The sequence below is a fragment of the Gossypium arboreum genome, chromosome 6, assembly GCF_025698485.1.
Source record: "Gossypium arboreum isolate Shixiya-1 chromosome 6, ASM2569848v2, whole genome shotgun sequence".
In the NCBI taxonomy this organism is placed as follows: Eukaryota; Viridiplantae; Streptophyta; class Magnoliopsida; order Malvales; family Malvaceae; genus Gossypium; species Gossypium arboreum.
This window is the reverse complement of record NC_069075.1, coordinates 42,104,795-42,114,668: the sequence shown is the minus strand read 5'-3', so window position 1 is coordinate 42,114,668 and position 9,874 is coordinate 42,104,795. Positions and strand designations below refer to the sequence as shown.

General features: G+C 40.3%; 1 long non-coding RNA gene across 1 annotated transcript; it reads left to right on the top strand.

Annotated features, from left to right (window-relative positions):
- The first annotated feature begins 366 nt into the window (after positions 1–366).
- LOC128294213 (uncharacterized) lies at positions 367–9,463 on the top strand. Its single transcript, XR_008284525.1, has 2 exons — positions 367–424; positions 9,161–9,463. It is a non-coding gene; the product is annotated as an uncharacterized LOC128294213 (long non-coding RNA).
- Positions 9,464–9,874: the final 411 nt, after the last annotated feature.

Genomic DNA, 9,874 nt, shown 5'->3' with positions numbered 1-9,874 from the left:
CTTACTTATGATGATGTTTTGGTTATGAAGGAAATGATAGATGTGTATTGAGTTACAATATGGAAAGGTATTAGTTAGTAAACTGTATGCTGTTTTTGTGTGGTAATAAGTGCATAAATAGCCTCAACATGGACATGCATATTCGGCCACATGAAGGGAAATTGGTGAGCATGTATTCGGTTAGAGGCAACCATATTGAAGCCTTATCTTGGCTTAGATTGTTGACTAAATGGGTAATAAGTGAGGATGGTTGCCGAATATACAAACATTCATATGCATGTGTAATTGAATTATGAATGTTTAGCGAGATGGTTAAACTAGTTGATTTATTGATTAAGCTCAAGGAGTTAAAGAAGGAGAATCAAGCAAGGGAAAGGCGAAGGTCATCGAGTAGCCGACTTGGACTATTTTTACCCAACACAAGGTAAGTCATTAAGCATATATTTGATATTGCTTAAATGATTGTAATATCTATGCAATTGTGTTTAATGAGATGAAATATATACAAATGTATGTGTATGAAAAGATGATAATGTTGAACGTAAAAGAGATAGTGAAATGTGTAGGAAGTTTGCTTCGCCCTAAGTGTGCGAGAAATAGATGTGTACGGTGATTTGAGATTGGCACCGAGTGTGCGAGCTTGTAATGTACGGCACTAAGTGTGCGAGTTTGGACTATATGGCACTATGTGTGCGGGCTTGAATCATATGGCACTAAGTGTGCGTGATTGAGTATTAAGCACTATGTGTGCGAACTCTACACATATCTCCGGTTGAACATTTATATGGAGGCGTGACTTTATCGAGATGAGTATGGACAGCAGAAAGAGTAAGTACCTTGAGTTCATGGCTAATAGATGCTATGTTCATGCTCGGGTGGAGTTGGTAAGATTTAAATCTATGTGATGATCTCAATTGCATTCCGTAAATAAGGTATCGTGGAATAGATGAAAGTTCATTTGATTGCATGATTGTTGCGGAAATGAAATGATGTATGGAAATTGCTTCAAATATCCTATTGAACAGTATATGAAATGTAAATGTATGACTTGGCATGAGATTGATCCGAAGATCTAAGGAACTATGGTATAGTTCGGTATGGCTGGAACATTTGGCCTTGTTTCATTATTTCATTTTATGATAATTGTATTAATGGATGGTTGTGGAATGCTTATGACTTCTTGAGTTATAAACTCACTCGGTGTTTTCTTGTCACCCATTTTAGGTTCCTTGGGCTCGTCTCCTTTTGGGTGTTCAGAATCACAACGAAGTCATCACACCGGCGAGCAATTTTGGTATTGTCTTCTTAGTCGACTTAGGAGAACATTTGGCATGTATGAGCTATTTTGTTTTGTTAAATTTTGGGTTGTAAACTTTAAGCCATGTGAAAATGGCCTATGTGGTCGTTTGAGTGGGATGCTAGAATCTATAGCCATGAGTCTTAGAAACCTTAATTTTGATACGGTGGCCATAATTTGTGTCACGTATGATGGATGAGTAGTAAGGCTAAGGAAGGATTCATGAAATTGGCATAGTCTACTGCAGTAACTGTTGCGGACAGCAGCAGTGATATGAGATCGAAAAAATCACTAAAAATAGTAGAAGTGGAATTAATAGCTAAAAAAATTACGTACTCGAAGCTTGATGGGTCTATTTTCATATGGATGAAACAAAACGACCATATGAGCTGTATTTTAAGAGATATTAAAGTTCTCGTGAAACAGGGCCAGAACGGTTTCTGGATCCCCTGTTCCAACTTTGGAAAATAATTGTAAATTAACCAGAGATAATTAGGAGTCATTCCATATATGTGTAGATTTCTCTTTGAGTGTAGTTTCTATAGAAACAAACGGCATCAGTATTGAAGCTCTGTACAGGGAGATATCCAATTCGTAACGCACAAAGGACAGTGTAGTCGATCCCTGCAACAGGGGAGACTTTAACTAATAAACTGTATTAAATGGCTTGGCCAAAAACTCTAGAAAAAAATATGTAGATGGACATATGAGTCTAGTTTCAGGGAAAAATTACGAAACTGATTTTCGAGTTGTAAAACTCAAGATATGATTTTTGAAGCGACTAGTACACAGATTGGCAGCTTGTCTGGGAAATTCTCAATAAGTGGTTTGAAGTCTGTTAACACCTCGTGTTCGACTCCGGCGACGGTCTCGGGTTCGGGGTGTTACAATTTTATTGGTATCAGAGCTATGGTTTAGTCGGTTCTAGGACTACCGTAGCGCGTGTGAGTCTAGCTATACATGCTAATGTGTTAGTGCTTAAAATGTGATGACTTGACGGTTGAAATTTTTGTTTTGATTAGCAAATGGAACCCGGTAGAGAGACCCTTGGCGGATGACGTTGAAAGTGTAGCGGCTGCTCTGCGCAAGGGACACCGCTTGTTGAGCCTCGGTCATCCGCGAATAATCAAGATGAAGGCGAAACAAGCCTTCTTCACCATGATGAATGAGTGGGTCGCATAATATGCCCGAACCAATCCGGCTGTCCAACCATTCGAAATTTAAATAATCCACCCAAGAGCCCGTAATGCCATCGATTGCTGATCCTGTGAGGTTGAGTAAACCACCGTGGACTTGATTAGGAAGCGTGGGGCCGAGGAGTTTAAGGCCATAGTTCTTGGCGATCTTTGAAAGGGCCGAAGTTCGCTTGATAACACCATTAGAGTGTTTGATGAACTATCATGCACACCGATGAATGTCTTAAGTGTGCTATATCCTTGTTGCGAGACTCACCTACTATTGGTGGAGGACCTTAATTTCCATAGTCCCAAAGGAACAAGTTACTTGGGATTTCTTCCAAACGAATTTCAAAGAAATACATTAGTCAACGGTTCATCGATCAAAAGCGTAAGGAATTCTTGAAGCTCAAGCAAGGTCGTATGACGAGATCGAATCTGAACATGAGTTCGTAAGACTTAGTCGGTATGCTCGGGAGTGTGTGGCTGATGAGGTTGCTATGTGCAAAAGATTTGAAGAGGATTGAATGAAGAGTTAAAGCTACTAGTGGGTATTTTGGAGATAAAAGAATTTGTAACACTAGTTGAACGAGCCCTGCAAGGCGGAAGAGCTCGGAAGGAGAAGAGGAAGGCTGAATTTGAAGCTAGAGATTATCGTAAAAGATCGACGGGCAAGGCTCCATTTTCGGTTGTAAAGAAGTTCGAGAGGACACAAATAAGTCGAGGCGATCGGGGATTTCCATTAGAGCACGACCATCGATGGACTCACGAGCTACCTCGGTAGCTAGTGTGGGCAATAATCGTCAAGAAAAGCCGAATGCCCCCAATGTGGAAGACGACACATAGGTGAATGTTGGGGTAAGTGCATTAATAGGGCTGTTATGGATGCGGTTCGAGGGACCACTTCATTAGAGATTGCATGGAGCTAGATGAGAAGAATAAGATGCAAGGTGCAAGATCTAGTGGGACGACGGCTAGAGGTAGACCCCGAGGATTTCGTGGAGGTAGGGGTGGTAATCGAGAGGGTCTTTGATACGGTTGTTCGATCCGAGACTCGTGCTCTGCTAGAGCATATGCTATCCGCGCACGAGAGGAGGCATCCTCCCCGACGTTATCACCGGTACTTTCACTCTCTTTGATACTAGTGTGATTGCATTGATTGACCCCGGCTCTACTCATTCATATGTATGTGAAACCTTAGCATCCAAAGAAGATTCTACTGTTGAGTCTCATCGAGTTCGTAATTCGGTGTCAAATCCTTGGGTCGTTACGTCTTTGGTCGACAAAGTGTGTAAGAAATGCCCCTAGTCATTCGAGGTTCTGTTTTCCGGCGGACTTGATGCTTTTGCCGTTCGATGAATTTGATGTTATTCTTGGGTTGGATTGGTTGACCGTGCATGATGCGGTTGTGAATTGCAAAAGCAAGACTATTGAATTGAGATGCTAAATAACGAGATGATCCGAGTTGAGTCTACGGACTTGAAGGGGGTTGCCAATTGTAATATCATCAATGTTGGCCCGAAATATGTAAGAAAAGGGTGCGAAGCATACCTTGCGTATGTACTTGATGATAAGGAGTTAGAAATAAAACCCGAATGCTGCGGTGGTTTGTGAATACCGGATGTTTTTCCCAAGAATTCTTGGGTTTGCCACTTGTTCGGGAGATAGAGTTTGGTATTGAGCTTGTACCTGGGACCACACCGATTTCGATTGCTCCGTATCGTATGGCATCAACGGAATTAAAGGAGTTAAAAGCTCAGTTGCAAGAGTTGGTGGATAGAGGCTTTGCTCGCCCGAGTTTTTCACCTTGGGGTGCACCAGTGTTGTTTGTGAAAAAGAAGGACGGAACCATGAGGTTGTGCATCGACTATCGTCAACTTAATAAAGTGACAATAAAGAACAAATATCCATTACCGCGTATCGATGATTTGTTCGATCAACTGAAGGGAGCCTCAGTGTTTTCAAAAATAGATTTGAGATCGGGCTATTATCGCTTGAATCCGAGATTCGAATATACCCAAAACGCGCTTTGAGCGAGATATGGTCACTACGAATTCTTAGTGATGCCGTTTGGGCTCACTAATGCCCCTGCGGTATTTATGGATTTGATGAATCGGATCTTCAGATCATATTTGGATCGGTTCGTAGTGGTGTTCATTGACGACATCTTGGTCTATTCAAGAGATGAGACCGAACATGCGAGCACCGAGATTAGTGTTGCAAATTTTACAGATAAGCGGTTATATGCTAAGTTCAACAAGTGTGAGTTACGGTTAAGAGAGGTTAGCTTCTTGGGTCATGTGGTATCTGCAGACGGTATTCGAGTCGACGAGTAAAATTTCAACTATACTTAGCTGGAAGCCTCGAAAAATATTCTTGAGGTTCGGAGCTTTTTGGGACTTGGTTACATTACCGACGGTTTGTAAAAGGATTCTCGATGATAGCCACACCCATGACGTAAACCGCTTGAAGGATGTCAAGTTTGAATGGACGGAAAAGTGTCGAAAAGTTTCGATCAATTGAAAACTCATTTAACGGAAGCTCAGTTTTAGTGCGGCCGAATCGGCAAAGAGTTTGTCATTTATAGTGACGCCTCCCTACTTGGGTTAGGTTGCGATTAATGCAAGAAGGTCGAGTTGTGGCCTACGCGTCGAGACAATTAAAGCCACATGAGAAAAATTATCCGACCCATGATCTCGAATTGGTCGCCATCGATTCGCTTTAAAGATATGGCGACATTACTTATTTGGTGAGAAGTGCCATATGTATTCGGATCACAAAAGTCTCAAATATTTGATGACTCAAAGAGACTTAAATCTGCGACAAAGACACGTTGGCTCGAGTTGTTAAAAGATTACGAGCTTGTCATTGATTATCACCCGGGAAAGGCTAATGTGGTTGCGGACGCCTTAAGCCGGAAATCACTGTTTGCTTTACGAGCAATGAATGTACACTTGTCTATTCTACTCGACAATGTGTTAGTAGCCAAATTAAAGGCCAAACCATTGTTGACTCATCAAATTCGTGAAGCTCGTAAAGTTGATGATGAGTTGGTTGCAAAAGCGATGAGTGTGTTCGAACAAGGAATCGAGTTTCATATTGGTGATGACGATTGTTTGAGGTTCGGAAGTCGTCTGTGTGTTTCAAAGAATTGAAACTTATTTCAATGATTCGAACGAAGCCCATTGTAGCCGAATGGCAATCCACCCGGAGAATACGAAGATGTACAACGATTTGAAACGCAGCGGTTTTGGTGGCATGGTATGAAACGAGACATCTCCGACTTTGTTTGAGATGTTTAATATGTCAACAAGTGAAAGCGGAACATCAAGTGCCTTGAGGATTACTTCACCGATTACGATACCCGAGTGGAAATAGGATCGAGTCACAATGGACTTTGTGTCCGGACCGCCATTGTCACGAGCAAGAAGGATGCGATTTGGGTTGTTGTTGATAGATCGACTAAGTCGGCTCACTTTATCCCCCGCGCACGGATTTTCATTGGATAAACTAGCTGAATTGTATGTTTCTCGATTGTGAGATTACACGGTACCGATTTACGTGGTGTCGGATAGAGATTCGAGGTTCACCTCGCGATTTTGGAAGAGATTGCAAGAAGCTTTAGGTACCAAGTTGCATTTCAAGACCGCTTTCACCCCAAACCGATGGTCAATCCGGCGGATAATTCGAGATACTTGAGGATATGTTGAGATGTTGCATCCTCGAGTTCGGTGGTTCATGGAAGCAGTACTTACCTTTGATTGAATTCGCTTACAACAATAGTTTTCAATGAAGTATTAAGATGGCGCCTTACGAGGCCTTGTACGGCGTAAATGCCGTACACCATTGTTTTGGACCGAGCTCGGTGAGAACAAAATTTTGGAGTGGATTTGATTAAAGATCTTTGAATGAAAGTAAAAGTAATCCGTGAAAATCAAGATAGCCTCCGATCGTCGTAAGTCGACGCGGATCTGAAACGAAAAGACATTGAGTATCAAGTGGGAGATAAAGTGTTTCTTAAAGTTTCGCCTTGGAAAAAGATACTCGATTTGGCCAGAAGACAAATTGAGCCCGAGGTTCATCGGGCCATATGAGATATCCGAACGAGTCGGTCCATTTGCGTATCGTTTGATTTTGCCCCCTGAACTTGAAAAGATTCACGACGTCTTTCATGTTTCGATGCTTCGACGCTATAGGTGTGATCCGTCGCACGTAATTAGTCCATCAGAGGTTAAAATTCAAGCCGATATGAGTTATGAAGAAGAACCGATTCGTATCCTAGCTCGTCAAGTGAAGGAGTTGCGAAACAAAAGGTTTCCATTAGTAAAAGTGTTATGGCTCAAACACGGGATGGAAGAAGCTACTTGGGAACCCGAGAACTCTATGAAGGAGCGATACCCAAACCTATTTACGGTAAGATTTTTGGGACGAAAATTTCTTAAGTGGGGAGAGTTGTGACACCTTTAAACGACCCTAGTCGGAATGTGGTTTCGGGACCACAAAACCGAGGCATAAAAATAATTTGATATTTATTTTGATGTCTATAATATGTGTTAACTCATGTGTGACATTTTGATGCTTTAATTTAGTGTTATAAATGTGAATTTCACTAGAAAGGACCTAGTAGAAAACTTTGAAAGTATGATGGGGAAATGTATGATGACTAATTAAAGCATGCATGCAAAACAATGGCCTTGCATGTCAAATACCCCTTTTACAAGTGATGGCCGGCCATGACAAGGAGTATGGGCTAAACATGTCATGAAACATGTTTTGTTGGTGCATTAGGGAAACAATAAACAAATAAGCATGGGTAGTAAAGAAAAAAAAATGTGTGTGTGTGAGTGAAACCCCCATTGCCAGTACATGGAAGAAAAGAAAAGAAAAAATTTTGCTCATCCATTTCATTCTCTCTAATCGAAAATACTAGAGGGAAGGGAGGAATTTTGCTTCATGCTTGGGTTGGAAGAGGATTAGGAAGAGGTTTGGCTATATTTGCATCAAGATTAAGGTATGTTTGATGTTGTGCCATGAGATTCATGCATGTTTTTGGTTGTTAACTTGATGTTCTTATTAGCCCATGGTTCAAATCTTTGTTATATCATGGGGATGGTATTTGGCCAAGGTGGATTTTGAGTTAATGCCATTGCATGTTAAATATGAAGCTTGATGATGATACATGTGATGGTGGATTGAGGACTCTTAGATTTTCTTTGAGCATTTTTGAATGATATACTAAGTTCTTTGTGTAATCATGACCAAAATTATGGTGTTGTGATGTATTCGCCATGGTGCATCCCCAAGTGTGATTTATGCTCTTTGCATGGAGAGTAAGATTTGTGTTTCAAATCATGTTCATGTTTAGTTACAATCAACTTGAGATTCGGCTCTAGCATACATATATGTATATATGTTTGAGCATGATGTATTGGTATGACGTATATACTATCTTAAGGTATATACTTACTTATGATGATGTTTTGGTTATGAAGGAAATGATAGATGTGTATTGAGTTACAATATGGAAAGGTATTAGTTAGTAAAATGTATGCTGTTTTGTGTGGTAATAAGTGCATAAATGGCCTCAACATGGACATGCATATTCGCCACATGAAGGGAAATTGGTGAGCATGTATTCGGTTAGAGGCAACCATATTGAAGCCTTATCTTGGCTTAGATTGTTGACTAAATGGGTAATAAGTGAGGATGGTTGCCGAATATACAAACATTCATATGCATGTGTAATTGAATTATGAATGTTTAGCGAGATGGTTAAACTAGTTGATTTATTGATTAAGCTCAAGGAGTTAAAGAAGGAGAATCAAGCAAGGGAAAGGCGAAGGTCATCGAGTAGCCGACTTGGACTATTTTTACCTAACACAAGGTAAGTCATTAAGCATATATTTGATATTGCTTAAATGATTGTAATATCTATGCAATTGTGTTTAATGAGATGAAATATATACAAATGTATGTGTATGAAAAGATGATAATGTTGAACGTAAAAGAGATAGTGAAATGTGTAGGAAGTTTGCTTCGCACTAAGTGTGCGAGAAATAGATGTGTACGGTGATTTAGATTGGCACTTGAGTGTGCGAAGCTTGTAATGTACGGCACTAAGTGTGCGAGTTTGGACTATATGGCACTATGTGTGCGGGCTTGAATCATATGGCACTAAGTGTGCGTGATTGAGTATTAAGCACTATGTGTGCGAACTCTACACATATCTCCGATTGAACATTTATATGGAGGCGTGACTTTATCGAGATGAGTATGGACAGCGGAAAGAGTAAGTACCTTGAGTTCATGGCTAATAGATGCTATGTTCATGCTCGGGGTGGAGTTGGTAAGATTTAAATCTATGTGATGATCTCAATTGCATTCCCGTAAATAAGGTATCGTGGAATAGATGAAAGTTCATTTGATTGCATGATTGTTGCGGAAATGAAATGATGTATGGAAATTGCTTCAAATATCCTATTGAACAGTATATGAAATGTAAATGTATGACTTGGTATGAGATTGATCCGAAAGATCTAAGGAACTATGGTATAGTTCGGTATGGCTGGAACATTTGGCCTTGTTTTATTATTTCATTTTATGATAATTGTATTAATGGATGGTTGTAGAATGCTTATGACTTACTGAGTTATAAACTCACTCGGTGTTTTCTTGTCACCCATTTTAGGTTCCTTGGGCTCGTCTCCTTTTGGGTGTTCGTAACCGTCAACGAAGTCATCACACCGGCGAGCAATTTTTGGTATTGTCTTCTTAGTCGACTTAGGAGAACATTTGGCATGTATGAGCTATTTTGTTTTGTTAAATTTTGGGTTGTAAACTTTAAGCCATGTGAAAATGGCCTATGTGGTCGTTTGAGTGGGATGCTAGAATCTATAGCCACGAGTCTTAGAAACCTTAATTTTGATAAGGTGGCCATAATTTGTGTCACGTATGATGGATGAGTAGTAAGGCTAAGGAAGGATTCATGAAATTGGCATAGTCTACTGCAGTAACTGTTGCAGACAGCAGCAGTGATATGAGATCGAAAAAATCACTAAAAATAGTAGAAGTGGAATTAATAGCTAAAAAAATTATGTACACGAAGCTTGATGGGTCTATTTTCATATGGATGAAACAAAACGACCATATGAGCCGTATTTTAAGAGATATTAAAGTTCTCGTGAAACAGGGCCAGAACAGTTTCTGGATCCCCTGTTCCGAATTTGGAAAATAATTGTAAATTAACCAGAGATAATTAGGAGTCATGCCATATATGTGTAGATTCCTCTCTGAGTCTAGTTTCTATAGAAACAAACGGTATCAGTATTGAAGCCCTGTACAGGGAGATATCCAATTCGTAACGCACAAAGGTCAGTGTAGTCGATCCCTGCAACAGGGGAGA